The sequence below is a fragment of the Salvelinus namaycush genome, chromosome 40, assembly GCF_016432855.1.
Source record: "Salvelinus namaycush isolate Seneca chromosome 40, SaNama_1.0, whole genome shotgun sequence".
In the NCBI taxonomy this organism is placed as follows: Eukaryota; Metazoa; Chordata; class Actinopteri; order Salmoniformes; family Salmonidae; genus Salvelinus; species Salvelinus namaycush.
The window spans coordinates 3,443,685-3,458,848 of record NC_052346.1 but is presented as its reverse complement, the minus strand read 5'-3'; the positions used below and the strand labels follow the sequence as shown (position 1 = coordinate 3,458,848).

The window sequence follows — 15,164 nt, the reverse complement described above, 5'->3', positions numbered from 1 at the left end:
ATACAAACGGGCTGTCTGGCCTACGAATTTGTTGTTTTTTCAATATGGCCCTTATGGTGATGGAGTTTGACTCCACTATTCTAAGGGCTTCTGTGGTATTGCTCTCCAAATCCTTTGCTCATTAAATTGGGACAGATTTACTGTATATTTAAATTGGGCACTACAGAGTGAAGACCCTTTAAGTTCGCTACAACCAGGTTTTGTTTCATAATGGCTTCGCTTTTGCCCTGGTTTGAGTAGATATGTCTTGCTGTAGGCCTAATCATTGTTAAACAACTCCCTAGTTATAGTAAGTTTAAAAGAGCCTGTTGAAGAAGGCTCAGCCAGTTAAGGTAGCATATCTATTCAATCGAAGCAAATTAGCTTGGCCTATTACGTAACAATTTTGTGATATGAGGGGACTCAAGCAGGTAATGTGTAAACTGCATGCGCTATAGATCATTCATACCACAGTATCATGTAAGTACACCTGATTTGTTAAAAAAAAACATTTTGCTGTTCCGATGGTAGGAGGCACACGAATTAGAGTGTCAGTTCTCCACGCAATGCGAGAGTCAGACAAGCTTGACCTATAGAGCGACATGTCCGAGATCTTGTGTCGTGATCTCTGCCGCCAGTTGTGGTGGGTTTTTAATACTTTTAGCTCTGTTACCATTCCACGTCCATCCTTTATACTAGTGACCAATGTCTGATCGGTGTAGAGGTGTCCGATGGTTCTATTTCTAGACTGTGTCAGCTGTTACACATAAAACGACATGTTGAATAAGGTGAATGTTTTTCTTTATTTAGCTTATGCAAGCAGTTGTTGTAATAGCAATAGCATAAAACTACAAGAGTATGGTGCATGGTCACACTTTATTTGGATAGTCCCATATAGATGATGTACAGATAGTGTGTTGATCGTATGACTATCTGTAGATAAGCAAATGCTTGCAACAGTTACTTAAGGGTTAGGGTTTGGTTTCGAGTAAGGGTTAGGTCTAGCTTAAGGGTTAAGGTTAGGGTTGGTGGATAGTTAGTTGAAATGTTGTTGACACTTATTGAACAACTGCTAACCATCTACTTGTGACTATCCAGATAGTGTTACCTGGCACATTCAAGGATTTATGCTTTATATTTATTTATCCATTTTTTTTTTTTCTGCACTGTGTAAACATTTTTGTTTCAGACATTGAAAAGACCTAGGCCGATACTGGAATCATGCTGCCTCGTAGTCCAATAATTCAACAGTGAATCAATAAAAAATAAAATGCAGATAAAATCCTGAACTTTCAAGATGAAAGAACCGGACAAAAACCTGCTAAGAACCTCGTATTAAAAGCAGGTCCCCTTACGTAACATTACACAGTGAACTACTGCAGTGGGGATGGGGGAGTGCAGGCTCCCTTATATTTAAGACGGTGGTAGCAGTAGCTGCGATTAAACCTTGGAAACCTACCCAGTGACAATGATGAATGACCAGAGAAACTGGAGCAGGTATCTTGCCGAACAATAGTCATACGTCACAATGCCGTAGCTTTTTAGATGAACGTGTGAGCTATTGCAGCAATTTTAAAGGGACACCAACCAGAAGGTTACGCAGTGTTTATAGCACGGTCTTCAAGGTCATGCTTTGGGTCAAAGGCAGAGGCTTGAGTTAGATGTGCTTTTTACATGATACCAATACTGAGAACTCACTGGGGGTCTGCTACTTTTCTGGTGCTGTTCCCACTGTCGCTGACCCTATAAAAGTGTGAGTTACGATCAATGCGCATTCTACATGATACGACATCTCTGTCCAGCAAGATTTAGGGCCAAAATACTATATACGTTTCATTTGCAAATTGTGAATGTCATCATCTGTAATGATCACCACCTCCTTGGCATGTGTGGAATTCTGGATGCTTCAGTTCAGAACTTAACCCAGTAACCACTCTATAACTACATGAGTCTTGGCAGCTCTACGTCATTTAGAGGCAACTCGCCTGTTGAAAGTGGCGTTGCATTTATGGGGCCATCAGCTGTTTTCTTGGCAACCCCCTTGTTATTTGTAAAGCCCCTTTGAGTTATTGCAGAGCAATCGGCCAATTGACTGGCGGTCTATTACAGCTGCCCGGCTCCGTCAAACCCTGCAACAGCTTAATGGGTTTACAGCTGACTTCAATTGGGATCGATTTGTAATCGTGCGGCGTAAGGACCTGACGTCCGTTCTCCGGGTGTTCGCCTACGTTCTGTTCGAGATGCAAACTGCATCGAAACGTTTGATTTGTCACTGACATTTTAAATGCGGTGTTATTGTTCATGTGATGTGTAAAACAGATACTGAGATGCCACATAGTCAGATATGAAGGAACAAACTGCAAGGCTACGCTCTATGTTGAAATGGTGTGTCCTCCTAACCCTTGTAGGCTCAGTGTTATTCTGGTGGTTGTCTGAGACCTGTTCTGTTGACCTGTCCCTCCGAGGCATATCCTCACGTGCTTTGGGAGCCAGTTGAGACATCACCGCCAGGCCAATGTCAGAGTCCGAGCTCTCTCCTATTATATCTGGAATATATGCCTGCTTGGATCCTCCTCAGCCACCCCATCTGTGACAAGTTTATCTAGCCTGTCTGTAGTGCGAGGCGTGACACGGGGAGATCTGAAGGGATCCATTCAAAGGCGCAACCTCAGAGAGAGGTGAGGTAGAGGCACTCTGCTGCATAACAGAACAGCCAGGCCTCCTCGCAGATCCGCCGGAGGCACAGCAGTCACCCGACCAAGAGGGTCCATGGGGCGGGGACAGAGCAGTGAGACAGGCCAGTCAGGCCACTGGCAGCAGAGCCCAGATAAACACTGGCAGGTTTGACCTGCAGAGGCAGGTTGAACAGCAGGCTTTGCATTCTCCCTCCTCTGTGTGCTTTGCATTAACAAGAAGTGCAAGATAAATTAATTCTGTCACGGGCATCGTTTGTTACATTCACCATTCCGCCGTGAATTTGTCTTGCTGATCTCAGCATTTCGTACTGTCTCGTGGATTGCGTGCGTCCTTTCAGGTGCTTTTCTCTCCCGATGGACAGAAGTTCTGTGTCGCATAGACACTTTGTGTGTCCAGCGCAATATGTTATCATTACTGTAGGCAAAACTATCCCTTAAAATATTTTGGGGTTTTAAAACTAGGTTTTGGTTTGAGCTAACAGACACATTCAGGATAAATTGGAGTGAGCCTGCCCCAGAGAAGGTTAGAGCTGAAGCATGTGTTGCCATAGCAATTTACCTGGCTAAAAGGTGAGCCACCTTCGTGACAACGGTTATCCGGTTTTGATTTCAGAATTGGCCTAAGCTGGCTCACTTACTCCTTTATCACGCTTTGTGACAGGCTACTGGTTTGCTTTGAACTAACCTGACAACAGTTAGACTTCTGTCCAAGATGCTAACCAAGGGAACCATGACCGTGAAGGAGGAGGAGGGGTTGGGGGACAGCAACAAAGGACCGAAGGTAGGTATCTCTATGAAAACAACATAAATACCAGAGTCATGTGATTGTGTCGTAATGGCTGTGAGTGAATAGCCTGTTGTTGAGTGCCACCTGTTACTGACACGTCTAGGGGTATAACAGTTTACCAAACCCACCTTTTCGGTAAATATTGCAGTTTTGGTTTTGGGGTCATGTTTCGGTACAGCGGGAAAATGAAATGCCAACCGTTACTGTAGTTTAATTTGAGTTTATTTAAGGAAATACAAAGTGTTGGTATTCCTGATTCCATATATGATCATGAGTCATATAATGCCTGATGGGCGCACCGTCAGGAATACCAACATTTTGGATATTCTGAAATGAAAACGCACGATTACTCAACAACATGAATATAAAGTGCTATATGTGTGTGAAATCAATATGTGGCTCAGACATTGTATAGGCATATGCTATAATATGCGCTCTTGTGACTCATAAAGGGGGGGTGTCTAAATTTCCCACTCTGGGGTAATGAGATGGACTTTCACTGTTAAGACCTGGAGGTCCATCCATCTGTAGTAAGCGCAATACAAGGTGCATTGGCTAATTCATTGACAACTTCGGCTTTAGCTTCCTTATAGAGGTGGGTAGGCTACTACCTTTTTACTGAAATGGATGTGAGAGGGCGAAGTTTGTAAGGTGGCTTGAGCACATTTATGAGGTGCTGAAATTCCCTATTCTTCTCAACCACCGAGAATGGGTGCTTATCCGTGGCTTTAAACATACCTAACACTCATAACTTCTTTGTCCCGGTCAGAATCCACTGCTTGAATGCAGTGGGGAGATGAAGTTGTGGTGTTTTTTGGGGAGTTTCCGTCTTGCTCCGGTGGTAGGAATACTGGGGTGATTTCAGTGTAAACGTGTCAACATGTTTGAGGTTTTGGCAGCTGCATAGGCCATTCTTGTTGAGCAGTGGCAATATACTATTTTTGTCCCTCGCCGTTGTAATCTACTGGGGAGCCAAAATTTTCCCAAACTGGAGATTCAAACATTGATGGAATCCTCCTGGTTTATCGACCCCACCACTCGCCATCATACAGAACTAGTTCCCAGCTGCGCATAAAAAAAGGACCGTTTGAAATGCGGCAATTTAAGATAAGAATTTTGATTACAACGGCTCTAGTTGTTTTAATGGAATAGGCAGAATTTTTTTTCCCAGCTCAGATTTACTCAAGGCACACAACACAGCGTAGGCATAGCCTATATGCCAAGTGTTTTTATTTTGTGTATATATTTTTTTTATGTATTAATTCGGGTTCACGGTGCGGACCGAACCGCGTTCCCCGTACCGAACGATTTGGTATGAATACGTGTACTGTTACACCCCTAGACACGTCTGCAGTGAAAGTTTTGGGCATAGACATGGATTCCAGGGCTCTTCTCACTCATTATGGAAATGAATGTTTGTTCTTCAATCAACTGCCTATGACTAGCCTCAATTGTTTCATTGGAAGATTGGAAGTCTTCGTTGACATAGTGCCTTCAGAAAGTATTCCCACCCCTTGACTTTTTCCACACTTTGTTGTGTGACGGCCTGAATTTAAAATAGATTAAATTGAATTTTTTTTGCCTACTCACAATAGCCCATAATGTCAAAGTGGAATTATGTTATTAGACATTTTTGCAAATGTTAATAAAAAATGTAATAGCTGAAATGTCTTGAGTCTATAGGTATTCAATCCCTTTTGTTATGGCAAGTCACGTAAGTTGCATGGACTCACTCTCTGTGCAAAAATGGTGTTTAACATATTTATTTTTATTTTTGAATGACTACCTCTCTGTACCCCTCAGTCGAGCAGTGAATTTCAAACACAGATTCAACCACAAAGACCAGGGAGGTTTAAGCATGGTAAAGTAATTAATTACACTTTGGATGGTGTGTCAATACACCCAGTCACTACAAAGATACAGACGTCCTTCCTAACTCAGTTGCCGGAGAGGAAGGAAACCGCTCAGGGATTTCACCATATGACCAATGGTGACTTAAAAACAGTTAGAATTTAATGGCTGTGATAGGAGGAAACTGAGGATGGATCAACAACAGTTAGTATAGTTCACAATACTAACTGAATTGACAGAGTGAAAAGAAGGAAGCCTGGACAGAAAAAAAATATATTCCAAAACCTGCATCCTGTATGCAATACTGAAAAAAAATGTGGCAAAGCAATTCACTTTTTGTCCTGAATACAAAGTGTTTGGTGGGGAAGAGGAGATATGAGAGTGCACTGGCTGGAAGGCCTACGGTATAGTCAGGCAGGAAGCCTGGTGCTGGATTTAAACCAATTGTCAAAGATTTTGACTAAAATTCAACCAAAAACTTCCCCTGACATCTTTGAGCTCTGTGCAGCAGCCGCTCCCTCATGCTTCAGTACATAATCTGTGCAGAGGAAACATGGATAGAGCTTAACACACTTTTAAAATCTTGTTTTAGAATTTAGATCAAAATCCTACCTCGCCTATTTGCTACGTTTGTGTTCGAGGAAGGAATGCTTCACTTCGCCTTGACTTCTCAGGTGGATATAAGTTAGCAAACTTTTTAGGGAGTGGGGGGTTGGGGGACTTCCCCTAGACTGGGCCACACCCTCGCCAGAGCAAACATGCATGGACGGGGGAATGTATGCCGCGCAGCAGGCAGCAAAGCATAGTGAAGCTAGTGATCCCCCGGGGTCATTCACAGCAACAAAGAAGTGCTAGCTGCTGACCTGAGCTTTAACGGTACGACTAGTGCTACTGGTGGAGACGAGGCTTTGATGATCCCAGCAGGCAGCAGCCCCCTCTTAAAAGTGGCCTCTCGGCACCCCCTCCACACCGTAAACACTCCAGACTTAATTTGGTCCCTGTGACGTCACTCTTCCCTGCTACCGTCTTGTGACCCCAGACCGACAGTCAGACAGTTGATAGGGCGAGGCGAAGGTCTAGCTGTCGCAGACGGTTGCTGCAGCGGATATGAGGCCAGTGTTTCCCTCTTAAATGGGCCACTGCTCTGACCCACGTGTGTGTGCGCGTCTGCCTGCTATGGCCTGCTAGTCTCCACAGTGCAGTATAGCGCAGTGCGGGACCAGTGACGGTCTCTGTGGGCTGGAAACCACAGTCATGGAATGAACTTCCTAAACATAAATTACGCTGTGAGAATAGGTCAGACCACTGGCACAGCACAGCCCCAGCTCTGACCTCTGCAAAACTGGTCTAGGCCGTTGAAGCATTGGCTGCTTTAGTCTGTTATTGGGAACTAAAGCGTAGCCATTTTGTATTGATTTCTTCCCCCACATGATCTCATCCAAAGATTCAGCATAGGGTGTTAGTGACCCAGTATTACAAGCAAGCCAATAATGGGAGACTGAGAGCATTAAAAAATCTGTCTGTAGGACAGAGGCTTCACCAAGTCCTCCCTCACTGGCTCTAAATCATTCTCTCTCTCTCTCCTTTGTTAAAACAAGATGCTCTCTGAGAAATGCTTTCTCCTTGAATAATTTCTTCTGCAGAATGTATCCCTCTACAGTATCTCTCACACTTGTTAATTGCACCATCCATCCACTGTGGGCTGTGGTAAGCAGGCACTGCAGCAGACCAAGGGGAGATCTAGTGAGTGCAAGGCAGGCAGGCCGGAAGCTCGCTACGCGCTTGGCCTTTGTGCCATTGTCCGCTTCCTACGTGGCACCATATTCCCTATGGAGTAAACTACTTTTGACCAGGGCTCATTGGGTTCTGGTCTAAAGTAAAGCACTATGTAGGTAACAGGGTGCCATTTGGGACGTAGCCATTGTCATTACTTATTGATCTGAAATGGAGCCTAAAGCACATTTGATTTGTGCCTTTTTTGTTATGGCTGGGACGACAAGGAAACAAAACACGAAGCGTATTTAACTTATTTTGGATAATAGCCCTAATGTTGTAATCTGTTGTCATCCAGTCACATTTATTTGTTTTCCAAGCTATATGTAATGGAGACAGAGTCGAGAAGCAGGTGCAATGTTTAATAAAACAACAAACATGAAACAAGACATAACAGTGGTGTCTACGGATAAACACAGGAACAATACTGACTGAGGAAAGAACCAAAGGGAGTGACCGATTTTATAAGGGAAGTAATCAGGAAGGTAATGGAGTCCAGGTGACTATCATAATGATGTGCACGTAATGATTAATGTCAGGTGTGCGTAATGATGGCTCCCAGGACCGGTCAAATCATGATTGGACATGATTTGGAAAGGCACACACCTGTCTATATAAGGTCCCACAGTTGACAGTGGATGTCAGAGTAAAATCAAGCCATGAGGTCGAAGCGCTGAGACAGAATTGTCGAGGCACAGATCTGGGGAAGGGTACCAAAGAATGTCTGCAGCGTTGAAGGTCCCCAAGAACACAATGGCCTCCATCATTCTTAAATGGAAGAAGTTTGGAACCTCCTAGAGCTGGCACCCAGGCCAAACGGAGCAATCGGGGAGAAGGGCTTTGGTTAGGGAGGTGACCAAGAACCCGATAGTCACAGAGTTCCTCTGTGGAGATGGTTGTCCTTCTGGAAGATTCGCCCAACTCTGCAGCACTCCACCAATCAGGCCTTTATGGTAGAGTGGGCAGACGGAAGCCACTCCTCAGTAAAGGGCACATGACAGTCCGCTTGGAAGATTCTCTGGTCTGATGAAATCAAGATTGAATTCTGGCCTGAATGCCAAGCGTCACGTCTGGAGGAAACCTAGCACCATCCCTACGGTGAAGGTGGTGGTGGCAGCATCATGCTGTGGGATTTTTTTTTTTTTTTTAGAGGCATGGACTGGGAGACTTGTCAGGATTGCAGGAAAGATGAATGAAGCAAAGTACAGAGAGATCCTTGATAAACCTGCTCCAGAACGCTCAGGACCTCAGACTCGGTCAAAGGTTCACCTTCCAACGGGACAACAACCCTTAGCACACGGCCAAGACAACGCAGGGAGTGGCTTCGGGATAGAAACAAGCTTTTAGCTGCACCTGTGAGATCATCTGTAAATCTTTTTTACGCGACCAAGGAACTTTTTTTTTTTTTGTACACAAACAAACGTGGACCACTTGGCTTGTATGCACCACTTTCAAAAATACTGGCTGAAATTATACAAAAGTTTGAGAGTGCATCTTTAAGCTTGCATTCAATTTCCTCTTGATGTTGCACACAACAAGCTTCCATCCCCCTGTCACAAGGGGAGTAATGGCTGATTTTAAGATAATCGTCAACCCAGTTAGTCAACCCTGTCCCTTTTTATAGTCCCTTTTTATAGTATTTTATTTATTTAACCTCTTGTTGGGAAAATGTATTAGTTATGAAGTTGAATATGTGCTCTTTATTACACAACTTTAAAATTAGGCTAAATAAATAGTATAATTTTTTTGGGGGGGTCTAAATTACTTCTATTTGTACAATGACCTACACTCCACCTAGGTACTTTGTTTTTCCTCGTTGTGTTTTGTGAGCCTTGGGATCTGGTGATACAGAATGTAACCACTCTGGGAGCAGCTAGGAAACAGGCAGCCACAGCTGTCTTCAGAGAGGACGGAGCCCCTTTAATGAGCCACAGGCCTCCTTTTAATTGGCCTTTAAAAAAATGTAATGTGAGGCACAACAACCACCAACTAATTTGACTGGTAAGCTTTAGGGCAATGCAGAATGGGTGCCATTTGGGATGGAGCTAGCCTAGGCAGCCAATAGTGGCCGCTAGATCTGCACTATTGTCTAGGATTGATGTAAAACACTTGTGTGTCCCGTAGCCCGGCTCATACGTAAAGTATCCTCCATTTAGGCTGCAAAAGTCTAATTTTCCTGCTTAACTAGCAGTGCTTAACTAATGGTCACCCCCCCCAAAAATGGAAAATATGTGTACTGTCCTAATAGAACACAATTTTCCACCACCTTTTTCTGTTTAAAAAAAAAAAACTTTCCCGGAGGGAGAAACGCTTTTAGTGTAAAGTAAAAACACAAAGTATGTAGAAAAGATAATGGACCTATATATTTTTATATAATATATATTATTCAGTCAGGGAGAATAGAAAATTCCAAAAACAATGAATTTAGCACTATGGAGTTTATTATGTTTGAGGAAAATAACACAGCATTAGCCATGGCAAAATACATAGAATTGCAGGAATTTTTTTGAAACGGCAACATGTTCTTTCATGTGTAGAATTTTCTTGACAATTAGGCCACACTGACAAGTCGACCGCGCCCATTGCCTCACCCCCTGCCACGCCCACCACCTAAGCCTCTTTTTGATTTTGACAAAACACTATGTTCAATCATGGCTTTATATAGCAGGCCTATATCCCAAGAGAGTCCTTGAGTGACTTAGTGTACGAATGTAGACTTAGTGGACATACCAGTATGACTCATCTTTAGGAGACAAGCTATCAACTGAAAGCCATGTGATGTAAGAGCTGCTATGAGGTCTTTGAGGTTTACCAGAGGAGACTAGGGCTGCATCCCAATTGGCACCCTATTCTCTATTTTGTGCATTACTTTTGACCATTTGGGAAGTAGCCAAGTTCTCAACTCTACGATGTACATCACAGCAATGGAGTTGAGCGGAGACGACTGTGGGCAGACTGAACCTCCGACTACATCGAGTCGCTGTCTGTCGACACGAGTAAAAATGTAAATTCTTAAACCCTTACTCTGTACCTGTTTGTCCTCTGTTGCTGCGTGCCTTTCATTGTTTGCTGAAATACATACTTTAAATAAAACTTTCAAATACAACCACTGACTGTTTCCTCGTATCGACTGACAGGGACTTGATGTAGTCGGAGGTACATTCCGCCCAGTCTTTCCGCCCATTCACACCCCTTGACTTTTTCCAAATGTTGTTTTACAGCCTGAATTTAAAATGGATTATGTTTAGATTTTTGTATCACTGGCCTACACACAATACCCCATAATGTCAAAGTGGAATTATGTTTTTAGAGTGTTTTACAAGTGGACTTGCTTAACAAGTCACAAGTTGCGTGGACTCTCTGTGCAATACTAGTGTTTTTAAAATGATTTTTGAATGACTCTCTTCTCTGTACCCCACACATACAATTATCTGTAAGGTCCCTCAGTTGAGCAGGGAATTTCAAACACCGATTCAACCGCAGAGACCAGGGAGTTTTTCCAATGCCTCACAAATAAGGGCACCTATTGCTAGATATGTAAAAGCAGACATTGAATATCCCTTTGGGAATGGTGAAGTAACCTAACCTAAATAAGAGAGTGAAAAGAATGACTCCTGTATAGAATATAAATATTCCAAAATATGCATCCTGTTTGCAATAAGGCACTAAAGTAAAACAACAAAATATTTGGCAAAGAATTTCACTTTGTCCTGAATACAATGCATTATGTTTGGGGCAAATCCAACACAACACATCACTGAGTACCACTCTCCATATTTTCAAGCATAGTGGTGGCTGCATCATGTTATGGGTACGCTTGTCATCAACAAGGACTAGGATGTTTAGGATTTTTTTTAAACGAATAGAGCTAAGCACAGGCAAAATCCTAGAGGAAATCCTGGTTCAGTGTGCTTTCCAACAGACACTGGGAGACAAATTCACCAATTCAGTAGGACAATAACCTAAAACACAAGGCCAAATATACACTGGAGTTGCTTACCAAGACGACATGGAATGTTCCTGAGTGGCCTAGTTACAGTTTTGACTTAAAGCATCTTGAAAATCTATGGCAATCCTTGAAAATGGCTGTCTAGCAATGATCAACAACCAACTTGACAGAGCTTGAAGAAAAAAAAGTGAGAAATATTTCAGGTGTGGAAAGCTCTTAGACTTACCTAGAGACTCACAGCTGTAATCACTGCCAAAAGGGATTGTAACATGTATTTACTCAGGGGGTTGAGTACTTACGTAATGAATATATATTAGTGTTTTATATTTTATATATTTTTTTACATATGTCAATTTTTCTTCCACTTTGACATTACATAGTATTTTGTGTAGATCGTTGACAAAAAAATTACAATTCCATTTTAATCCCACCTTGTACACAACAAAATGTATAAAAAGTCAAGGGGTGTGAATACTTTCTGAAGGAACTGTACATATAGTGGAGTTGAAAAACCCAGCTATTTGGAATGCAGACTAAAGCTGTGCTGACAGACAGCCTGATATGATAGACGGGGAAGAGACCTAAGTAGATTACTTATCTCTAGCGCAGTGAATGACTTGTCTGTATGGATAAGAGACTCTGATTTCTTCTTTCACTTTCTGGGAATGTGGGGGGAAAGTGGCGGCCATCTTGGAGTGATTTAAGCCTTGAAGTGAAGCACTCTTTTGTTTTAGTCAGGTGAGGTAGCCTTAAAGTTCCAGTGCAGTCAATAAATGGATTTCCCTGTGTTTTATATACTGTATTTCCACACTATGAGTTTGGAATAATACTGTGCAAATTATTATAATGCCCTTTTAGTGTAAGAGCTAATTGAAAAGACCACCTGGAATTTCAGCCTGTTTTGGTGGGATGGAGTTTTGGCGGGATGGAGTTTTGGCCTGACCTGTTTGGAACGCCGTGTGGGTCTTTGCGTGTCAAAATATATACACGTCAAATAACACTTTGTTGTGTCAAATAAGCTTGTTGACCAATCAGGACCTGAATATGACTGCACGTCACATTATAAGATAACCTGTTACATGTTTTACGTAGTTATTACACATTGATTACACTATCACTCGTATTTCATATGGCACAACGATTCATCGATACGTATGCTATGGTGCTAGTAAACTTGTCTCGCCCACCTACTGTGCTGGTCATAAAAAAAGCTAGCTAGCTCATGGATGCCGACAATGTTCTTCCCCAAAAACATAGAAAAACGACATTTGTTTCAGTAGCTTGCTAGGTGTCAATATCTAAAATAACCCCAATGTATAAGACAGTTATTATATGATTAATGGTCAGACCCATCTATGTGAAGTTAGCCACAATAAGGATTACCCACAATAGTGGACTTTGTAGTTTACCTTCAAAATACAAGTCTGTCATTGACAGTGATGCAAATGAATACAAATAGTAGAATTATGCCATAATTGTATAGATCATGCTAAACGAGGTTGGCATGTTTATATAAAATCAACAAAAGGCAATCATTTGTTAATTTGACAAAAATCTGTTGAAATCACACTTGATGTATTGGACTTTAGAATTGCATTGGGGGCTTATTTCACTGTACCGCCTTACCTATGGATTGTGGATCAATGACATGGGGTATCAGTCTACTCAGTGACACCCAGAGAACATAAGCGTCGTAGCTTTTATTGTGGAACTCTGAAACAACTGTGAATTGAGCCACATTTGTTGTCAACCTGTGTGTATTGAATACTATTCCAGAGGAGAAACAATACTGCGTGGATGTTTTGGAGTCTGATAACTCTGAGGAGGACGTTGGGAAAAAATATCTTTGGTATTGAGTAGACTGATATCCCATTTCATTGATCCCCGATCCTTAGGTAAAGCTGTACAGTGTAATATGAATGTCAATACACACAATAGACTGACTGGGGATGTGATTTCACAGTCACAGTCCCGCGATAAGAGCTACAATGCTAATATTTGCGTAAAATATCTTTGGTATTGAGTAGATGGATACCCCATTTCATTGCTTCACATTCCAACCTTGTTTAACATTATCTAGCCTAAATATGGCATCATTCCACCAATTGTAACCTTCTGCATCATTTTCAAAGTGGTACTTTTATTTTAAAGGCCAACCGAATGTTCTAAAAAATATTGTGCCTAATCCTTATTGTGGCTAGCTTCACAACCCGGTCCTGTCAAGCCTCATGAAGCTAGCTGGCTGGTTATAACGTTAGCTTTGGGCAATAGGGTTTAGTAGCTGGCTAGCTATTTATTTTCATGAACTGAAGTTCAATTTCAATAGGTGAACAACAAGTGGCTACCTAGCTAATACTTACTCACAAGGATTCCTAAATCATTGCTAAGAATAATGAAAATGACTGCAGTTTCTACTGGTCATTGTTTTCAGGCTGGTTGTATTGGTGCTAGCTAGGTAACGTTACCAAGCTAAAGCTAGCTAGCTACCCCATGTTGCGGTCAAACACAACATTCTACAAATAATCAGTTATTTGACGTGTATATTTTTTGACACGCAAAGACCCAAACAGCGTCCCATAGCCCAGTGACATTACCAAGCGGTAAATTAGTCAATAGACCAACAAGAAAGAGTTCCAAACCTCTTTGCTAATAATGGCTATTTTCCAGATTTCCTCTCCGACAGTCCTAGCAAATGTATTTCTTGAGAAATTGCTCTTTGCTAAGATGCTACAGAAATTATTTTTGACCATTTTAATTGAAAACAATCACAATGATATACTTAATTGTTACCCTAAAAGGATTTTGAGATTGAAAGGTCCAACGGAGCCATTTCTAAGGTCCATATACTGCCTGTAGGCTTAACTTGACTATACTTTTAAATTCATTGGAATGCAATTCAGAGCCTATATCCTATCCGAATGCATAGATATGAATTTTCCCCTTAAGGTGACTGACCAGGGTGTATTCACTTGGAATCAAACGGAAGCAAATGGGATGGGACCTACCCAAATTTGTCCAATAAGAAACATGTTTTACGTTGCAGAGCTAATGAATATACCCCAGCTTACTGTTACAGTACTGACCGTGGGTTGCAGTGGTGGGCACCCTACGCGCTGTTCATTTATCGTGTGTGTCTACAGTGCACCAGAGATTTATGAACAAAGCGGGGGCCACCAAAATAGGACCTCTGTGTAATGTGTTTGTGTTTTTCTTTCTTTTCCATTAAGTCTTACCTTAAATTCCCTCGACGTGCAAACAACCATACCATGCGATGTCTGTGTCCCAAATGGCACCATATTCCCTGTATAATCCATTACTTTTGACCAGAGTAGTGCATTACCTTTGACCACGACCCATAGGAAGTAGTGCACAATATTTAGGGAATAGGGTGCCATTTGGGGGACACAAATGTAGCCGTCAGGGAATGCTTTACATTGGTTCCAATCACTGAACATGTAAACCGTTAGGTCACATTTCATAATATTCCCCCATGATGAAATCGGGGAGGGGATCTATCCTCATCCGTACGTTCGTCACACGCGATATCTCAAACGGCACTGGCCCAATTTTGACGAAACTTGGGTGAATGATGCGTCTTGCAAATTACACTGATTGGCCCAAGGCGGGAGCTATAGTAATTAACTGAAATGTGTTGGTCACACGCTATCTCAATTGGCCCGGGGGGGGTGCTGCATCATTCGTGGGGAACGACATGTTTACTGTTGCCTTGCTATCCTGTCACATAAAGTTCATCTGTCAAAGTCTGCACTGTGCACATGCGTTTCAATTGTGGAAAATGATCCAATGATTACAGAGGCCAGATTGATTACCATTCCAACTGCACAAAGGGTGCCTAATGATTTGACATGAACAAAGTACCTCGTAATTACATAACTGCCAAGTACAAATACTACATTAGACCAGTCGTTATTATAGTGATTTGGTTCAACATGTGAGGTTGAGAAGCCTTTCAGTCAACGGCAGTGTTTTCCATGTTCTCCAGTGCTCTACACACTCCAGGGTTGTATTTACTAGAAAACCAAACAGACTAAAATGGGGAGGGACTACCTGAACTTGTCCAATAAGAAACACTTGTTTTCATTGCAAAATGTTGCACTGGTTTGTACTA

At 42.2% G+C, this 15,164-nt stretch overlaps 1 protein-coding gene across 6 annotated transcripts in view; it reads left to right on the top strand.

Annotated features, from left to right (window-relative positions):
* Positions 1 to 15,164, top strand: part of LOC120033133 (muscleblind-like protein 2a) — a 75,112-nt gene that overhangs the window by 17,669 nt on the left and 42,279 nt on the right. The gene's annotated exons all lie outside the window — the stretch shown is intronic.